The following is a 22,054-nucleotide window of genomic DNA, read 5'->3' as shown; positions in this document are numbered from 1 at the left end:
ACGGTTTCAATAGAAAAAAAATTTTGCAAACTCTTTGCAACTTCGTAACCCAACAATTACTATGTTAGTCAAATTTCCAAATGTACAATTTGTGAAAATTCAAAGCTTTCTGTCCTATTTTCTTAAACAAATTGACGTCTGACAAAAAAACGTTATATACATTTCTTTCATGTTTTTTCCCGTAAAATCGATTTCCGCTATCAGTTTTTTGAAAATAATAACTTTTTGATAATTTGTTTAAATAATTTTTTATAAACAATTGAAAATGGCAAAAGAAAAAACACGGGTATTTTTTTTTACGATTTAGCTACGATTGGCATAGTTAGTTTGGCGCTATCTTTCCCAGGTTTGGCCTGGGCCTTAATGGGTTAATATACTCAGCTCACGAATAGGCTAGAGCACCCCCCTCTCTCAACAACTTCTCATACAAAGGAACGAGATTGACTGAGCTTATAATAAAGCGTTTCACCTATTTATCTATCATTTTGCGATATTATGGAGTTTAATTGATAATAATCTGTCCCTTTAAGCACAATAAGTACGTGTTCGTTAACGGTCTCTATTCTCTCTAGATTTCTGTTCCGTTAATCCTGCCTCCCCCTAACCTGATGGATAGAGTGATAATGACGGCCAACGTACTTCCTTACCGACGATCGAAGGCAACATAGTATATAAGTTACTCAATTGTAAAGCTTGTAGAATATACATATAATTACTTGTTTAGTACTAACAATGAATCTTGATTATTTACTGTAACGGGGTTAAATTTCTACACGCGTGTGCCTATGCCCCGATAGAGATATCGTACGTATACTAGCTGATTTAAATGTTTAGCTGGGGAGTATCAGAACTGAAGCGCGAAGAATTCGAAGACGAGCGATTTTAACTAATCGAGAAGCGAGAAAGGAAGGGTAACAGTCAATCAACTAAATAACAAAAAAAGGAAAGAAAGTAAATTATCGTTTTGATTGCACAGATTCATTTATTTCCGTTACTTTTACAACGCATTTGGCCCGCGTATAAACATTTACTTAAAATGTGCGACAATGTTGCGCACCGCCATTTTATTAGCCTTTGCTTATCCGAATTGTTCACACGCTCGCTCACTCACTACCGGTTTTGTAACGCTCACGCACGGCTTTGTGAGGGAAAAGTTATAATATTACGCACGGTTATTCGACACAATTATGAGCCAAAGCTGGTCAGCTTACCTTAACTATTTCGACGTGTTATTAGGGGGAACAATCCGTCGAGAGTTTACGCTTTACAGCTCAGGTTGCCACTTTCGCCGTAAACGCGGCCTCCTCGATCGTCCTGCCGCTTCCACCGGGTCGATTCGGCAACTTCGTGACCGGCCTACGATGGCGTATTAGTTATCCCGAAGTAACCTTAACAGCTACGACGGGTCAATAACAATTCACTAATTTCTGTATCCTTTTCTTTGTTTCCGAGGATATCATGTTCACAAGCACTGTCTGTTGCCGATGCCAGAGATTAACTCACTGGTCTCTCTCCCTTCACGCGCGTTTCGCCCCATCTCGGACCGAGTTCCCTTTTTCTTTCTCCCGGCTGGCAGGTGCTGCTCTCGCGGGCAGCCTCGCGATCGAGACGGTAGCGCGAACCAGACGCTTACCGTCACATTACAAAATTTGAATATTTTTTCGGGAAAATTGATGACAGTCTGAATGTCTCCTGGCTATGGAGATAACTCCGCGAGTGGAGATATGCTACATTAAACGCCTCTTATTAATACATGCTTAGCTCCACCATTACAAAATATATGGGTCAATTTATCTCAAATTTACTCCCCTTCCGCCTAAAATTCTATCGCACTTAAAAATTCACGCGAGGGCAAAAAATGTATCTATTCATCTCTAGTTTCCTTTGCAGTCTGGCTTTTTTGAAAATCTAATATGATAGTTCCAACATGGCTTGTTAAACAAAAAGATTTCAAAATATGTTTTATTTTTTATCGATAACTTGCTCAATTTTTGTGCTATAATTTTTTTGAGAGCAAAAATGAATTCAGCATGAAATTTTACATAAAAACATGGTATTATACTGAAGGACAAACTTTTTCAAGGTCAAATTTTCAATGACAAATTAATTATTTTAGACGTAACATTGCGTTCATTTTAACATAAATTTTATGATAAAATATGCGAATTAATACAATTTGCTACCGGTAACTAAATTTATTTATTTGAACAAAATGCTACTTGAGATGCTAGATATGATAATATAAAAGTAAAACTCTATTTCAATTTTTTTTATAATTTTTTTTTTGAACAAAGATATAAATTTATAATAAGAGTAGAATAACATGTTAAATGGAATTGGGTGATAACAGTGTACTTACGTATAGAAATGCTTTTGCACAAAGATGATAGTGCATGCTACGGGAACTAACAATACTTTCAAAAATAGAGAAAAAATATTTTTAACTTGGATTCAATCTTAAAAAAAATCTATTTCAAGCGTAATGCCATATTTCATATAAAATTTGACGCTGAATTCATTTCTGGCCTCAAAAAAATTATAGCATAAAAATGAAGTGAGTTATCGATAAAAAATGAAACATTTTTGAGAAATCTTTTTGTTTGAGCTGCCAAATTGAAGCCGTCACATTAGATTTTCAAAAAAATCACACTGCAAAAAAAACTAGAGATGTATAGGTAAATTTTTGTGCCGTGGCACGAATTTTTAAGTGCGATAGAATTTTAGGTAGGGGGCGATAAAGTTGAGAAATAATGACCCATACATGGGTACGTGTGTGTAGGATTAGTATTGTAGATTGTAGTGCAAAGAAGCGGTTGTAATCATAACGCTCTTAGGAAGCTCGATTATGGTCCGCTTAGCAAAAACATAGATGATACACATAGTGCACCATATGGCCAGCCACGAGGCTGGCCAGGTCACTTTGTGCAAAAATCTTTTTGTCAAAGCGGCGGACAATAATTGTCTTCCTCAACAGAGAATGGAGACTTCTCAAACAAACAATTCATTATTTTGGGAGAGGATGTCGTAAACTTCTCTTTCCTCTACGAGCATATGCAAATGCAAATCTTGAAGTACAAAATGCGTCACCGATTGCCCTCGATAAGCAGCTAATGCTAGTCGACCCGAAGTGAATGCAATGTGTATTTGAACGAAGACTTGCAATCACAAGTGCAGATGTGTGTACCTACACGTGGTGGGGCTGAAAACGCTGTCTCTATAAAGAAACAGTAGGCAAAACACACAACGCTTGCCCCTAGGGCAAAAGGCCAACCGGCCAAACAAAATAAACAACTCGGACCATGACAACACGTGGTGAGGGGCGGCCTGTAAACGCCCAAACATTGAACGCGGAGTCTACCACACCCCAAGAGTTCAACTCGAGCCCAGAAAAGCCAAAATCCGGGAGTTACTTGAGGGGAAATCTCTCGGGATTGTGGTACCGTGCACCCTCTCAGAGGACGAGAGTCCGCTCCGGGATCTAGTTGCAGAGGACCAATGGTCCCGGCAATCCGAATTTAATTCGGGTAGATAGCAAATTACTCCCTATTGACTGGCAATGGGTAGGTGCCACTACTGTGGGTAAAGAGTCGCGGCCGTGATCATAGCAGCCACCCAAAGTTCTTTGCCTCGAGCTCCTGGAGTAAAGCACGACACCATTGTGCGAGAGAATAGTCCATTGGGCCGAACAACTCTCGATGATTAGAACGCACTACGGATGTCGAAACCCTCAGGAAAAATATTTCCACAGAAAGGCAGCATCCTTCCTGCTAAGGAACTGTTTAGGCCCTAATAGCTAAAGCAATTTTACAATTGAAAGCAAAATTAGTAACTGTCAGCTCTCTTTGAAAGCGAAAACCATGCACTAAATACCAATCAAATCCAGTGCTGCTAAAAGCGAACACAGGCCAAGACGACAGAAAAGGCGAAACCCCGAAATGCTCACTCAAGTGCTACTTTAGTTGCAACTCGTCAAAACACCTAACCCTGACCAAGACCAGGTTTGATTAATATCAAATCTAGCGTGATAACAAACACGCCGGTACATTCGTAAGTAGTTTTAAGTTATATTATAATCAAATTAGTTTTAAGCAGTTAATAGTAATTTAAGCAGTAATTTAAGCAGTAGTATTGTAGTTGTATTACAGTAAAATAGCAAAAGCGAACTAGGACCTACAGTTTAATTCTTTGAAAAAGATATATAATGGCTTCCTACTATCGAAAGTTATATATGCCGCTGCGGGCCGGTGGCAAAGGACAAACCACAATATGCTTTAGAAAGATTGCAACAATCAGTTCTTTGCAAAACACTCAAATCCTACAAATCGATCTCTCATGAAGTAGCGCACGTGCTTGCAGCCGCCCGATCAATAGCTCTCGAACTCGACGGGAGAGTTGCAAAGTACTGCGTCAGGAAAGGGAAATCGATAACACTGCACGGCATCCGAATAAAATCGGAGGAACTTCGATCGGGCAGACTAAAAATCTCGAAAGCCTTACAACTCATCAACGATGAAATGGAAAGGGTATGGCAGGAGAGATGGCAGTCAGCCACAAATGGCAGGAGAACGTACTGCTATTTCCCAGTAATCAAGGACAGATTGAAGAAGAGGTGGCTAAACCCCAATCACTACACAGTACAGTTCATAACTGGACATGGTGCTTTTAAGTCATACCTCCATAAAAGAGGATTATGCGAAGACCAACTGTGTAGTTGTAGAGAAATAGAAAGCGAAAGTCATATTCTCTTTAACTGCGAAGAATTAAGGGAACTAAGAAAGCCATTAATAGAGGCCATTAAAGAGGACGGCCACATATGGCCTTGCCCGGAAATGGCCCTAGTATCTAGCAGGAAGATCTACAAAGTCTTTGAAGACTTTGATAGAAAAGTTATAGAGCCCAGGGAAGGAGCACCTTTAACAAAGAGAAAATGCAGAAAAGTAGTTACAAACTACGGTAGAAAAACGCCGCCTCTTACAAGGTTCCTAACCAAAGGACAAAACTCGCACAATAACTAATCTAATTTTTGAACTTTGGCAAGTTAACAAAGTTTGAACTTTGAACGACAATTTTTTAGCATCGAACTTCAGAATTAAACTCCGAAGTTCGACCATTTAAACGCGAGTTAGAATACCCGATTAAGCCTAATATCGGAGCTTGATTCGAATGTATGGCATGACTGGCATGAATATTGAAAACTGCCTGGGGAATCGCCTTGTCGGCTAGACGAGACCCCGTCCTGACCTATAAGTCAAAAATACTAAATCGAAAGAGCAAACATCAGTATCAGCCAGTCATAAAACCCATTCCATAGAAAGCGAAATCCGAATGACGGATACCCACCAGCGTGAGCGGGGAAGACCGAAACGCAATGGGGAGACGTCCCACGGTACGTCGAAGCGATGGACCTGTGAGTCGTGGGAGCAATCCCTTAATACAGGTACGCAGGGTAGGATGTTTTCGAACGTGAGTCCAGGAGGGGAGGCTTAGCTGGTTGATCGTCTTAGAAACTTCCTCTGGCTGTCCTAGCTGAGTCTCTCTTCTAACATTCCAATTTCGGTTAGCCTCTGCGGGGTAGTGGTACCGGGTCAAGCAAATCTCGTAAGATTTGTATGCTGCGTGCTTCCGACGCGGTAGATGTTGGGGCAACTAGAGTCCCGTCGCGCCCAAACCGAGGGTCAAACCTTTAGTTCCACTCTCCCTGAGCGTCGAACTTTAAAATGATCGGTACTCCTTTCGAAGAGGTTGCCGCCTTAGATTAACAAGGCTCCGATTCACTGTGAGCATCAGGGATGTCGTAGCAAACTTGACTTCCGGATCTCCAAAGTACTTGAAAGCGAAGGAGTGAAAGACACTGGGCTACGCCAACCTAGTGGCGCCCAGAGAGAGGGGTGGTAATGTTTGGTTACGCTGTGCCACCCTCAAAACGGAAAAGTATAAACAACGCATACACTAACTGTAGTACAGAGAATCTATGAAGTGGCGCTGCTTGTCCTTTTTGAAAAGATCCTCATTATCCCTGAACCCGGTTCTCATAGTTTTCCGCTATATTATGGCTTTTTTCGGAGTCCAATTGAAACTTGTCAAACACATACTGACAAAATGCATACAGAATTTAAATCTCTTGGACCAAAAGAACGTCGGAAACAGTCGATGCTTTTACGCGTTTTAATGAATTTTCACACCCAAATATGTGAAACACATACACACGTGCACGTGCGCACGTATACACACACAGACACTTTTTTAAATAAATTATACATATATATATATATATATATATATATATATATATATATATATATATATATATATATATATATACTTTACTTTAAAAATTTGGGAAGTACTGAACATGATAAAATTTTGATAAACCAAGAAAATTTACTGTTAGAGAACGAAATATTTATTTTAAAGGGAATAATATATTATCAAATAACAATTACAAACCATTATACTACTGTAATATTATCTTAAATAATTCATAAATAGAGTAATGATAGTCCTTCGTTATATAAACTGTATGCTATCTTTTGTAATTACCACTTTATAGAGAAAACACATCAGAAGAGCAGTATTAAAGTTTACGGGGTAGAGGTAGTTAGAAACAGGATGCCCCAACTGTTTTCTTAAGACGATAATTATATATATATATATATGCATGTGTATGTATGTAAGTGTGTGTATAAAAAGATATATAGGTAGATATTCATATGCATTATAAACGATATTTTCTAGTTTACATTCAATTCGCATATATTCTCATTAAAATTATCGTATCAAATATCATAAGAAAATTAATAACGTTTATTCGTAAAACAGATTTCCACTTACATTAATTACAACTCGTTCACAAAAATCATGATCGTGTGGTATTGGTTCAAAATGAGTTGCAGCTGTATACTGAGTATGAGAATTTGCTCCATCATCATCTTGGTTTAATAACTTTGGTAACGATCTACATAAAAGAAAATTTCTAATTAGCATTTCACGGTCATGAATGTAATAGAGAATAAACTATAATCTGATATTAGATGTATATAATTGTAAAACAATGAAATTAAGACAATAATTGATTCCTTACATAATTATAGTATTTTTGTTTATTTACTGAAATGTCGAGCGGTCAAGACGTAAAAAGTGCAAATATGATCCTTTAGTGACAATGAAATGAAAAGTATGCTTTATTTGTGAAAATATGTATGATGACTATGATTTCAAAAAATTCGAAAACACAAAATCAATTAGTGAAACACTAGTGTAATGCGGTACATTACAAGGCCTTTCCTGAGTGCTGCATTATTTGCAACACTTCAGTAAGGCCATCCCCGTCCCTTGCCGCTCCGTAACCGGTTGAATTAAATAAAAATAAACGCGTCCTATACAGAACAATTACTCTTTTTTATGTCCGAACAACCATGCCGGAGATATGGATGAAACAAACTTGTCAAACGCGATCCGACGGACGCTCAAAGAGCAGACAGAAAAAAAAGGAGCGCACCACAGAAAAAGAGAGCGCACGCACACACTCACTCACATACACTCCCGACCACGTGTTGCCGACCGGCGAAAGAAAAATGCAAAACTTGACTGGGAAATGCAACGGAAATGCATGTTGATGACACATGCAGATCCGTTACACTCCCAGACACCCACACTAACACTCACGAGGCACTGATACTCCTGGGGCGAGCAGAAAATCGCCGATGAAGTGGCAGCCGGCAATCAGCTGTGTCGGGCTGCCGAACACCATCGGCGACATTCTGAGTGCCACACACAAGAAATACAGCAACCACACACACAAACACCCGGAAGAACATCACTGAACCGACACGGGAGCGCCCCAGGAGGCGCTCCAGCAATCGACACAAGGACACGAGGCGTACGCGCTAGAAACCGAGCGGCCATCATGAAGCGCCGAGACAGACTGAGACAGAGCGAGCGAGACAGAGCGAGCGAGACAGACGATACAAAATGATAAATAGAATAATAGGCAAATGCGAAGATGAGGGCGCTACAAATGAAACGGCGTATATTATATACGTATCTATGACAATAAAATTAAAATTATAATTGGAAAATAATGAGCGTGGAATAAATACCGAATTGTAAAATTCGCACGCGACTGACACCCCTATTATGATAGCGAGCGACAACTACCCCCTTTAGGTTTAAATAATAATTTAACTGACCGAATTCGAACCTCTGACAAAATTCGCTAGTGACGTCACGACCAATGAGCAAATTAGAATAAAATTTGATTTCCGTCCGGATAGACAAATAGATAAGAGTAGGGGTAGATCTTTTCCAACAACTAACGATAGCTACCTTAGTGGGGGGGTGAGAGAGGGTAAATAACGACGAAAGTAGGAGAACTAAGGAGGGCGCTGTATCCTTCTAATTTACATATGGACCAATAATAAAATATTCGGAGGGCGCTACCGATATTCGAATTAGCATACCGACCAATAATAACATTTCTTCTCGGAAAGAGGAGAAGAAAAGCGATCTTTGACCGCGAGAAGCCGATTCTCGTCCATTTTGCCACTGGATCTCTCAATAGAAGGAGCCTCTGTCAGATAATTTTGCTGCAGAATTATTAGCGCTAGACGCCTTCCAGATTCTTTTTGCCAATTTTGTTTGCTAATACCGCAAGAAAAAATTGTAAGTAGGCAAAGTGCTATTCACTTTTATTTAATCGCGGAGTGCGGGAATAAATCGCTCAGTGCCGTAGGTCGTCGCGACGCGTGGATCCGTCGACGCCGGTGCCTATCGAATCGCGCTGACCTGTCCGCCATTCCGTATATTTTAAAGTGAGTGTTAGATGTTACGAATAAAAATTGCGATTTAGGATTCGCGCTGACCTGTCGTTAACTATTTATTATGAACGTAGGTTTAACCGAATAAAATTTGTCCTGCCATTTCGCAAACCGAATGTGAGCGTTAGGATTAACCAATGAAAATTGAGATCTAGGATATTCGCGCTGACTTTTCGCTGACAAATTGCCGCGAACGTAGAATTAGCCAAATAAACTCACCCTGCCTATTTAATCGCGCTGACCTTTCCGCCATTTCATGAACCGAGCGTGAGCGGTAAGAACAGACAAAGGAAATTCGCGACTGAGTTATTTGCGCCGACCCTCTCTCTTTGTTAATCGAAGACCGACCGGAAAATTATTAACGTTCCGATTAATTTGTATCCTTACGAAATTATGAATATTCAGAATTTTACCGACCATATTCACTCCAACCTCGTATGTGAGAATTATTAATGCATCAATAAAGTGATTAATTATCTTTATATAATAAATTTACTTTGATATCCTACCTCTATTGCATGCTAGTGATTTTCAGCCGCGAGCGGTTACATACGGGTATCACTAATTCGCTATATTTTCGGGTCACTCGATAGGTAACATACGCGCGAATTCGAACGTCCTCACGACCTGACTTAAGGAGCCATCACCTGAGCTGCCGGCATACCATAATTAAGGAGGAAAAATAGAGAGGAGAGTTGGACACCAAGGCCTGAAGTGAGGATACAACGCGTATCCCTCGTTTGCCCGCTCTGTGCAGTCGCCGTTAAGCAAACCGGGATACGCGATAACCCTACTGGCCTTACCCCCGACGATCGCCGTAATCAGCCGACGGTCTGGCGCCCTAAATAATCGGAGTAGAGCCAAACAGGCCTTGTGGCGGAAGAAACTCGGAGCGCGGTCAAAACCTCCGAAATTCCCTGCCACACTAGTTAATTCATTGTTTAATTTTGTGTTTTGTAGAAAAAGAAAAGGAGTCAAAAACCGATATATCGAAAATTCTGCCACGTTATTGTGAATAGTAATTCAAAAAACTATAATAGGAGAAACTAAAATGAGAATAATGATACATTACTAAAAGTTACAAAAATATTACTGCAATAATTTATTAGATAATGGCAAGATAAAAACAGTTTGCTAAAAAAAACTACTAGGAAAATACAATAATAAAATAGGAAATTTGAAGAAAAATTCAACATAAGTAACATTTTTGCTGATGTAATAAAAAATCTAGAAACATCTAGTCTTCATGTTGGCACTATATTGATGGGTTCATGTTAGGCTTATTGCAGGAATCGCTTGATGCCCATGTTCTTTTTTATCGTGTTATATGAATAAGAGACTCCTAACAAGGAAAACATGATTCTTACCCACTAAATGTGTGATAGAACTGATAAACTGCCATCAACAATTCCGATCTGGTAAGAGCTAGAGTGGTCATCAGAAAAATTATACCAAAATAAGTAAGATGGCAATAATAGCATTGTACCAAGAGAAATAACAACATCAAAGGTGTTGCAAGTCTGGCAAAATTGTAGTTAGTTGAACCGAATTCAAAGCATAGAACAAAAAGCTAGACATGTACTGTTTAAGGTTGTCGTAAACATGAGTATTTTGAACAAAAAATTGGAAATAAATAGATTTGTTTACAAATGTAATTGTACAAAATATAATATAATTATTTTAATAAATGTATGAATTAAGTATATATATTATGTAGATAAAATTGAATTATAAATCAATTATAAATAAAAATGAGAATAACAACAAATATTATTAACAACACTATTTATAAATATTACAATATTAAAATATAATACCCGTTCGCAGGTAAAATATAAAAATGAAACTTAAATAAAGTAAAGCCTATTTAATACTTATCATGAACGGTCTTGTCATTAAAATTTCGAACTGCAAAAACAGGTTCAGTTTAGTTTACAAAAAAAGTTGATTTTGTATTTTCTTATTTACAACGTAGTATTTGAATCTGAATAAATAAATTATATGAACGAAAATTATTGCAGTATTGATACACTAACTAAGGACTTATTTAATTGTATGTTTTAATTGTATGATTATGTATTAATGAAATTATATCATACTGCTTCAGTTTTGGTCCTACAGCCTGTATTATGTTTGCTTATCAAACATATATTTTCATAATCATGTTGTTATGTATAAAATATTTTAATCTACTGGTTATAATGAGGAGTACTCTGTGGATGAGCTACAATATTACTAAATATTGTAGTGGTCAGCGAATGCTTCATGTGATTTAGATGCATGTTATTATGTTCTGTGTGGGTATATGCGTGTGTGTGTGTGTGTTTGTTTTTTTGAAAGGACGTAGGCAGAGCAAACTTTGCACAAGTGGTCCTACGTCACCAACCCCCACCGGAACTGTGGCTAGACATTACTTCATTGTGGGTTGTTAATCAGCCGGTTGGCTGCCTTCGAGTGTCTAACATTTCCGTACATCTCCCGTCCACCGTAAGGTGATTAGGGGTTCTGGATCAGACTCGTCTTCTTCTTACCGCATCATCCGGTCGTCTTCTTCTTTATTTTTACAATCATCACAACTAATTCTTTTGGGGAGCGTACGCATGTATGAGAACACCTTGCTATCCTATGGCTAGTCTCAATCCCAGAGTCTACATTTCTCCGCATCGGATGAGGGAAATTGAGCTCTACCCAACCACCCACGTTCCTCTGCATCAATGTAGGGAGCTTGCTATACCATAATTAGGCGCCCTGTATCTCTTACGTGCTGTTCTCTCCTCTTCTTTTCTTTTTTTTTCTTCTTTTCGTAGCTCTCCGATGACTTCCCTGGTGAAGCCCGTTGTGGTGTTCCGTATCCTCTCAGATGATAACATCTGTAGAACAAATGTTCTAGCATGACCGTCATTCCAGTCACGTTTTGGAGCTTTCGTCGTTGTAGGTTAAATCTAGGGCATATAAAGAATACATGCCTTCCGTCCTCCTCTATTCCCAGACATGTTGGACACTCTGGCGAGTCCTCGAGCTTATACTTGTGTAAATATTGCCGGCAACATCTCTGTCCGGTGAGTATCTGTGTAAGATAGTAACTAAGATTTTCGAGTTGGTGGTTGACCCATTCCGCTATGTTTGGGATAATCTGGTGGGTCCATCTTCCGTCTTTAGAGCTGTCCCACTGTGCTCATCAGTGTTGAAGACTTTTCTGTCTTTCTCTTTTTCTGCAGTCATCAGATACAGACTGCCCTTCGGTTCTACTCTGGTACACAGCTCTTGTATTCTTCGGCTAGAATCTCAATTGGCAAAAGTTCTGAGATCACCTGTGCGGCGTCTCTGGAGACGTTTTTAAGCGTACTGGCAACTCTCAGCACCATTTGCCAGCCTACGGGATACATCCTCCTTTGGCATTCCTGCAGCTACAGTGTGCTGAACCAAATAACGATGCCGTAGGTCAGTATTGATGTTACTACTGACGTTAGGAGAGCTCGTTGTTTTGGCTTTGGTCCGCCAATATTTGGCATGAGGCGTGATAATGTTCCTCCGACTGCTGCTGCCTTAGTGCTGGCATGTTTGACTTCATCTTTGAAATTGAGGCGTGCATCCACCATTACCCCCAAGTAGCGGATGGATGGTTTTGACTCAATTTTGTACTCTCCTACTTGCAGTATGATCATCTCATGAATCTTTCGGCTGGTTGTGAACACAACTTCTGTCTTGTGCTTAGCCATCTTCAGTCCTGCTTCGTTCATCCAGGAGGCGTACTTCTTGAAAGTCACGTTGTACAGGTTTTAGATCTCATCTAGATGCTTGGCTACAATTATGAAGGCGATATCGACTGCAATCGCAGCAGGCGTTACCATTCTTGGGATCCTTAGTTTGAGTAGGCCGTTATACATGATGATCCATAAGACAGGATCCAGTATCGAACCTTGGGACACTTCTCCAGTAATTCTGTACATTTTGAGTCCATTGTCCGTATTATACTGTAGGATTCTGTCTGTGAAATAGCTAGCTATTAACTTCTGCAGGTATTTTCGGATGTCGAATTGGTTGAGCGTTTCCATAATTCGATCCTATCTTGCAGAATTGAACGCGTTTTGCATGTCCAGCGTCACTACTGCGCAGTACTGTTTTTCACTGTTTATCCATCTTTCTCCTGCAATGGCGTCTTCCGCGGTATTAACTACTAGATTATTGGATCGACGGTTGATCTTCTTTTCCGGATTCCGAACTACTTGTCTGAGAGGTATCTCTCAGCTATCACTTCCGTTCTTGTGTAGGTGATTTTTTCTAAAATTTTTCTTGCGGAGTGGACATGAGGACGGTATGATGAGGGTTCGTCCGGTGGCTCATTTCCTTTTAAGAGGAGGACAAGCCTCTGCAGTTTTCACTTGACAGGGAAATAACCTTCTTGTATACGTACACCTGTTATACATGTGCAGGAACATTTCAGGTGCTATCTTTATTGCCTTTTTCAGAGCGATGTTTGGGATGCCGTCCGGATCAGGGGCCTTCTTGTTTCCCATTCTTGCGCTCGTAATTTTTAGCTCCTATAGTGTGATTGGTGGGATCGAGTCTTCTGTGTTTAGGTCACCCATTTGCAGCTCTGGTTATTGCGGGAAAAGGTTGGTAACGATCCTTTCAAGCAAGGCTGGGCATGTGGGTGCAGACAGTGACTGGGGTTTCACCCTTTTCATCACTACCTTATAAGGTGTACCCCATGGATCTGAATCCACCTCTTCTTTCAGCTCTTACCAGCATTGCTCCTTGCTGCTTTTGATTGCCTTAACCAGTTTGCGTCGCGCTGCTTTCTGAGACTCTTTGAGGTCACTGTAGTTTGACTCTTTCCTGGCTCGCGTAGCTTTTCTTCTTGCTCAAATGCTTTCCTCCTTAGCAATGTTGCTATTCCGCCATTCTTCGGTGCGGCCTCTTTTATCTTTCGGATCTTGCCAAATGACTTCTTAATTTCCTTAGTCTTTTTACGTATATCGTTGTTAATATAACTGGCAGGTGCTTTCAGCATCTATATGAGCTCTTCTACAAGCTTTTCATATTTATCCCAAGTGCTAGGTATGTTCAATTTTAATTTAGATTTGAGAAAATCATTCTCGGGCACTTTCTTTTCCGTCTCATTTTGGAATATTGTATGCGCGCTTCCATTTGCTAGCGTGCCTGTAGTTTGGTCCATTACGGCAGATTTCCTACTAGTACGCTGGGTTGTTGTTGTTGAAGCAGCGTGCTGTCACCTCTCCCAGATCCCTGCATCTAATGTGACTCCGACACAGGGAGGCGAGCGTTAGCCACCGGGGCTTGCACCCACCCGATCGGAACTGACGGCAGGATTTTGTGAACCTGCCTGGGTTACTTGTTCTATTGTTTATGCGATTTAGGTGCATGTGATTTAGATACGTAGTATTATGTTCTGTGTGTGTATGTATGTAGGTATGTGTGTGTTTGTGTGTATGTGCGCGTGTGTGTGTGTGTATGTGTGTACGAGCAGGTACAGAAGTTGACGTACGTCGCATCTGTAGAGTAAATGAGAGAGAGAAAGAGAATAGAATAGAATTCTTTTTATTTGCAATATTCAAAATATTGAATATTTACAATACATTTAGCGTGCAAACTATCACAGTAAACCATTGTATTTGATTACTTAATGCTAAGTCATACAATTTTGTTTTTAAAACTAAAGATACACTTGTAATTTCAAGACTTATTTGGTCAAGGACCTAACATATTAATTTATACTATATCAAAGAAAATGCAGCAAGACTAGAATATATCACTATTATAGGCATATAAAAGAGTATTGCTATGTCAAAGCATTAATTACTCATTGTAACACAAACATAAAACAACCAGTGATTCCCGTCATTCCTTAAAAGACCACGAAGGAAAGGAGGAGAAAGTTCCAGAGGCAAGAATCAAGAACCTGAAACGATCTCAAATCATTCTCAGTCCCCACCCTGGGTACATCAAACTCCGGCCGCTACCCTTTGCTAGGGAAAATAGGTCTATAATAAAAAATGTCCGAAGATATGTAGGCTCCCTCGTGTAGCTCCTGCGAGACTCATAGCGAAGCCAGCTTAGCATCCTCCTATATAGGCTAATGTATTCATCCCCCCTCAAACTAAAAATCTACATAACATTCGAGTCACAGAATCTCTGCAACCGAATAAGCTATTCTTGCAATGCGTCCAAGTATACTATCGCATAATAGTCAAGATGTGGCTGAATCAAACGATTCCACTAATCGTTTACGAAGCTGTTGCATGGTGCACAATTGAAAAAAGCGCAAGCGATCGTAGACCCCTATTGACTTTTTTAGTAACTAGGTTAACTGTTTAGCTGTTTTCACTCAAGCTTGCTATCCACAATTATTGATAATATCAAGTCTCACAGTTTTGCCACTGAATCCTACGTACACCTTACTCCACACCTCAGCTCCCCAGAAATCCCCTCACTTGACAGAATTAATATTCTTTTTTTATTTCAAGACCATTGCAAGCACTAGGGTGCAGATTGGAGCCACCAGCTCATCTAAAGACCACCTGAGTCATTGCGGACGGTTTGTTAATATTCTCGAACAAATCCTCCCTAGCAGTATATAGGTAGATTGCAAGTGATCCGCATAGAGTATATGTCTGATATTTTGTTCGATTAGTACGCACTGCGAGTTATTGACATATAAACAAAAAAGTAGGAGCTCCAGTACAGATCGCTGTAGAATGCCAAGATTAGTTTGCATCCATTCTGAGAAACCCTTAGCAGAAGAAACTTTCTGACTATGATCCTGCTAGTATGACTTTATCCATATGAGCGCTGCTTTAAAAAAACCCATAGTTCTAAGCTTATGTAAAAGTTTAGAAAGTGAAATGGTGTTAAACGCCTTGCTAATGTTAAAAAGTAGCAATAAAGTCACCTTCCTTTTGAGATTGGCCATAATAATGTCGTCCCTCAGTTTTATTAAAACTGTTTGCTGATATTTCCTGAATCCAATCTGGAAGGGATTGAGAATATTATTGTGATCAAGTTACTCTATGATCTAGTCATGCGCAAGTTTCTCTAGAGCTTTTAAAAGGAAACAGAGCATTGTTAAATGACAAAACTCCAAAGGTGATGATGGAGTTCTGCTTTTTTATAGAGTTATTAGCTGTACCCGCTTCCAGACACCCGGTTAAAATGCTCTAAGTGAAGACAGATTTAAAAATGGCAACAAGTTGATCACCTATGACCAGAAGAGCCATCATAACTTATGAGGAATACCATTTACCTTTAAGCTTGTGAGGAGAAATGTGATGTAACAATGACTACATCATTAAAAGTAACCAGATCGAAACTAAAACTATTTTTGTTTGTAGCAATAATAGCATCTATTGCATGTTCAATATTCTCTAAAAGAGAGACAGACACCCCAGCAAAGTGACAGTTTAGTGATCCGGCTTAAAGCTATGCAACTCCCCCTTACTCTTATTTACTCATATTTGGCAAGTGTGAAAAATGTCAGTGTGATCTCTGTAAGAATTTGCATTCTCCACGAGATTTCGGAAACATGCATTCATTATTACAGAGATGACAGCGTACTTGCCAAAACAAAATACTCAAAATAAGACAAATTTTGTAAATCTTGAGATCATTGCGTACGAATAGGATAATCCCACCCCTATTCACATTACGATCATTTCTGAACGCCGAGAAGCCCTTTATCTTAATGAAACTCTTGTCCATCGGGGCGAACGTATTCACATTTAATAGTAAAAGATGCAACGGTAGTCGATTCGATCAATCGATACGTTCCCGATTTGGTAGCACTCGCGATGCTAGAGCGAACGTCTAAGAGAGGGAGGTCGCGCGCGAGTGTTCAATTTTCAGTTGAGCCTCAGTTGTTGTTCGGGAAACCGCCAAAACTTTTCACGGTGTTTTGCCGTTTGCCGATTAGAAGATCTATTAGTTTTGGATTTGTGATTCGCGCGAGTGATAGCGAGATGCTAGATAAGCAGCAGCAAATCACAGCAGCAGCGAAAAAGCAGCATTGTACAGCAACAACCGATTTGGTAGCGAGGAGAACCAACGCAGCCTTTCCACGGAAAAAATTCGTTTGCAAAGAATAATTACGGCTGATCACCGTAATTTCACCGCAGGGTAGGTGCACCTCCCTTTTTCTGCGCGACAAAATACTTGCGAAAGTATTTTGTCAATCGCGACCGTTTGTACATTCGCGCCGAGCGTTAGATTTCGCGGCAGCATTTTGAATTCTCTTACTCTCTCTCCCCGTATAATAGTAAAATTGCAAATCCTATACGCGTGCGCAAGTATTTCGGGTCAACGAAGACTGTAGTTTTTTAGTGATAAACAATCTTGATTTTATTCGTCGCATTACGTCATTTCGCTTCCTTTTAGTTTAACGGATCCATCACAGGTTATTTTTTAAACCGATTTCATCTAGGGAATATTGAAAAGGAACATTAGTCTCCGTACACCTAAATGTAAGCAAGTGTCATAAGTCAGGTGACTTAAAGTGAATTCAACTCTGTTGGAAAAGGATACAATGGAACGAAAGTATAAAACGTAAAGGCGAATACACTTATACTCATATGTGATTAACGGAGCGGCGGTTAGCTCTGCATCGAGGGAGTTTGTTCTTTAATAAACCCTAATTTGCACCACCTAATCTATCCTATTATAAGGAAATTGATATACCAAGTTCATACAGTTTATCATTTAATTGTATATAATTCGGCTAGAACATATCATTAAGGGATGTTAAATAAATATTTATCTAAATTCCATTTGGATAAGTTCGTTTAATCCTGGAATTTAGTTTTAATTTTATATATACATACAAGAATTGATAGATATAAAATATATTTTGTTAATCAGATGATTGGCAGAATATTTAATTGAAAAATCGTAAACCGAATTTCTACAATTACTCATCACTCATCACTTAGCTCATTTTCTTTTGAATCACTCAGCCCATTAATTTCAATTTGATCAGATACTGATTGGAGAAGACTGAATAATCATATTTTATGATTTTTGATTATAAAAGTCACAGGCACCAAATATTTAGTTAGAATACCTAATTTTCTTTTATATATTCTTTAACTTTAACTGCAATGGACGGCTTACGGAAAACTGCTATTCTCTTCTTATATTTTCGCTAAGACTTATCAGTATCTCATGGAAAATTTGTATTTTCACGACTACAATTCCATTAGGATGCTCCTAAGCAACTTTTAATAAAAGTGGCTTGACATCCTAAAATTTTTCGATAACTTTTGTTTCTTAAAAATAAAAAAAATTATTTTCTAGAATTTTTTTTTATATTATGATGAATGACAATATAATAATATTAATAACTGAAACATGATATATAAAGCATAGTAAATAGTTCCTGATATTTTTTATGCACGCGAAATCCAAAAAAATATCAAGGGCTTAAATAAACGAAAATTTATTTCAAATGAATATTTTATTTAATAAGTTATGTTTAAAGAAATTGCTTCTAGATTTGAGTTATAATTAAAAATGAAATAAACTCAATGAACATTCAGAGAATTGCAACCGCTTAGAAGAAATAAGAATTATACTGAACTCTATTATACAGGGTGTCCCATTTTAAAGGAACCACCGTGAAATTTTTGACGGTTGGCGTTGTACAAAAAAATTGCTCAGACAACAGTTGTTTGGGACAATGGGGGCAACCTTTCTGTGAAATCCGATTTAACCTTGAGATTTATTTTCAAGGTCATTTGAAGACCTTATTAACCTCACCCTTGCCCCGGTGGGATGGGGGGGGGGGGGTGAACCGCTCCCCCAACATAATACTTTACGTAAACGTAGAATTTCCCGCTCTTTTCGAATCCGAGATAAAAAATGGGGTCCTTATTCAAAATATCTCTTGGTTTTTGGGTTATTCGGGTTATTGGGGTTATCGAGTTATTGGGTATTAAAGTTATTGGGTTATTACAATTAACCTTACCCTTGCCCGATCATCCCTGTGCGTAGATGAAGAAAATCACAAAGTTGACCCCTACATGACCTTAGGCGAGGGGGGGGGGGGGTGAACCCCACACATAATACGTTATCTAAACGTAGAATTTTCCGCTCTTTCCGAATCCGGTATAAAAAATATGGGTTCCTATTCAAAAAATGACTTTGATCTTCAAATGACCTTGAAAATAAATCTTTCACAGAAAGATTGCCCCATTGTCCCAAACAACTGTTGTCTGAACAATTTTTTGTACAACGCCAACCGTCGAAAATTTCGGGGTGGTTCCTTTAAAATGGGACACCCTGTATACGAGGTCTGTCCGGAAAGTAACGGGCCTACCTTTATATCTTCGTGCTAGCGTTATTCTTTATCATCTGGTGGGTGGCATCCTTCAAAGTAATCCCCACTTGATTGAATAACACGGTTCCATCGATGTTTCCATTTTCAAAACAGTCCTGGAACTCACTGGAGTGTACTTAGGGACAGCCTTAAGTACACTCGTCAAAATTGTTTTCAACCGTTGTTTTGTCATCAAATCGGTGTCCTTTGAGTGGTTTTTTTAGTTTTGGAAATAGCCAAAAGTCACAAGGGGCTTTGTCGGGATTGTATGAAGGTTGTCGAAGCAATGGGATATTGTGTTTGCTCCTCAAAAACTGCTGCACAAGATTGGATGAATGCGCTGGCGCATTATCGTGATGGAGAAGCCAGTCACCACTTTCCCAAAAGTGCGGCCGTTTTCTTCTTACTGCGTTACGCAAACGTTATAAAATTTGAATGTAGTATTCTTTATTGATTGTCTTACCTGTTGGTGCATATTTGTGATGTACAACACTTTCACAATCGAAAAAAACAATCAACATTGACTTAACATTGCTCCGACTTTGACGTGCTTTTTTTGGTCTTGGCGATTCAGAATGCTTCCACTGTGAAGATTGTTATTTTGTTTCAGAATCATAACCATAAACCCATGATTCATCACCTGCAATAACTTTTCTAAGCACATTATCATCATTATTGACCATTTCCAGATTTTTCAGAGCGATTTCTAAGCGAATTTTCTTCTTCTCTGCTGTGAGCAATTTTGGGATGAATTTCGCACACACGCGTTTCATTCCTAAATTTTCGGTTAAAATTTCTGAAATGATAGTTTTTGGTATCCCAAGGTCTTCTTCTAGTTCTCGCACAGTCATACGAGATCTTGTTCGATTGCAAGTCACACCCGCTCAATATTATCTGCAGTTTTTGTCGTCGAAGGTCGGCCGGAACGAGAATCACTATCGACAGAAGTGCGACCATCCTTGAACCGTTTATACCATTTTTTTATTCGTGTTTTGCTCATACACTCGCTTCCGAAGGCCTTTCGCATCATTTCAATAGTTTCCGAACTCGTTTTTCCGAGTTGAATGCAAAATTTGATGCAAATTCGTTGATCTTGTTTTTTAGTCATTTTTGACAATATCAAAATCCGACGAACGCGAAAAAGGCACTGTAAGCAAAGACACGCTGCGCATGAACTATACGTCCGGGAGGTGTCAGTAAGTAACCAATAGATTCGTGATGCTTTGCTGTTGACGTTTCTGTCCGGTAGAGGTCGCTCAAACACTATGCTGCGAAGATATAAACGTAGGCCCGATACTTTCCGGACACAATTCGTATATAGGTATATTATATAGTATATTTTTAATTAATGGTTACATTAAACTTTTGAGTTTTTTTTCGTAATTCTTTCCTCGTATTAGGTAGAAATTTCAAGTAGTCAGCCTTCCAGTACCTCGCGTAATAGCGTCAAAACACACGTCTCTCAATACGCTTCATTTGGTGTATTAGAGTTAGTGAAATTTCAGCGAATAACCATATCTTATGATAAATTTGAAAAGGTATTATTTTTAACAAAAAAAGTTATCATAAAAAATAAATATTCATAAGACAAATTAAGAAATTGGAAAGTAAAATTTTTTGCTCTTTTTTTGAACTTTTGTTAAATTATGGGATTAATTTTATGGGAATTTTATGGAAAAATTATGGGATAATTAACATTATGGGATTAATAATGTTTCCAAGTTTTCTTGACCTTCTAATAAATATAAAGAAAAGCACATAAAAAAGTGTTATGTGACAGAAATTGAGCAGTGACTAAAACAAAGTCTCGACACATAGTAAAATCGTGAAGGCCAAGACTTCAGCGATAAGCTACTGAAGTCAGCAGCGCACGTGTGCGCGCTTGTTGAACCTTTGCAGCAGAGACAAAGCAATGAGAAGGAGACGAAAAATAGTAAGGAGAGAGGGAGAGTAGGTTGCGGTAGCGAGGCAGGCGCGCGAGGAGTTGCGATTAGCCGGTTTTAAAGTACGGACGCTATTTTCGCCAGAGTATTAATTAAATCGACTTGAGTTAAGTCTGCGAGCACAAGAGAGAAAAGAGTTTGCCATTAATTATCGTGTTTTGAATTCAAATAATAAAGCTAACACCACAAATCAGACTTATATAAACCAAAAAAAGGATCAAAACAACAGAGTGAGTACTTCCACGCTCTATTCTCGATAAAGCGAAATCTCTTCCTTGTTTTCTCTCTCTTTATTTCGCTAACTACTTACTATATTCAGTGTTCCCCTTTCGGTGAATCCATTTGTTTGCGTACCGGGACCGGGTGCGTAACGACGACCGACCGCGTATTTTAGAATAGTTATTTAATAAATCGTAAATTAGATAGTAACGCGATAGAGGTAAGGTAGTAACGCGATCAATACTACACATGTTATCTTATGTATCTATATATATATATAAATCTATCTTATGTTACCCGTGTATTTTCATTTTAATAATCCAGCGAGCCGTACCCCCCCCCCCCCCCCCCCATTACTCTCACTTATCCCTCGCGTGGACGAATTTAGGACATTGTCGGTAAAGACGCGATTAATTCGCTGAGACGGTCGGGGTACCGTACCGAAGATTCAATTCACTCGAGTCAGGACCACTCGGAGCTAAAACGGTCTAACACGTGGTCGTTTTGAAAAAAAACATCAAAACTGTCACGTAACAAAAAGCAAGAAACGACTTTTAATAGATCACATAAATTGTTTAGTTAGGTAAAAATAAGTTAAAATGAGTATTTCCTGAAAATGGAGCTTTCTAGAAAAAACAGATTTGTAGATTAACATAAATTTCACAACTCTAAAATGTGATTTTTAAATACATTTAAAATGAAAAATAAAATTTAATCAATCTGATGAAAATTGTGCACGATGTTTTTTA

At 38.8% G+C, this 22,054-nt stretch overlaps 1 protein-coding gene across 6 annotated transcripts in view; it reads right to left on the bottom strand.

Moving 5' to 3' along the window:
* LOC131664074 (potassium voltage-gated channel protein Shaker) overlaps positions 1 to 22,054 on the bottom strand; it is a 1,178,399-nt gene that overhangs the window by 1,089,970 nt on the left and 66,375 nt on the right. For all 6 annotated transcript variants that reach the window (XR_009301906.1, XR_009301907.1, XR_009301908.1 and 3 more), the window contains one exon: positions 6,832 to 6,955. The gene's annotated coding sequence lies outside the window, so the exon portion shown is untranslated. The remainder of the gene's footprint in view (positions 1 to 6,831; positions 6,956 to 22,054) is intronic.

Source organism: Phymastichus coffea, unplaced genomic scaffold (genome assembly GCF_024137745.1).
Source record: "Phymastichus coffea isolate CEN01 unplaced genomic scaffold, Cenicafe_Pcof_1.1 PCOF00003, whole genome shotgun sequence".
NCBI classification, from domain to species: Eukaryota; Metazoa; Arthropoda; class Insecta; order Hymenoptera; family Eulophidae; genus Phymastichus; species Phymastichus coffea.
Note: the sequence above shows the minus strand (reverse complement) of the source record. Positions and strands in the feature narration are given on the sequence as shown.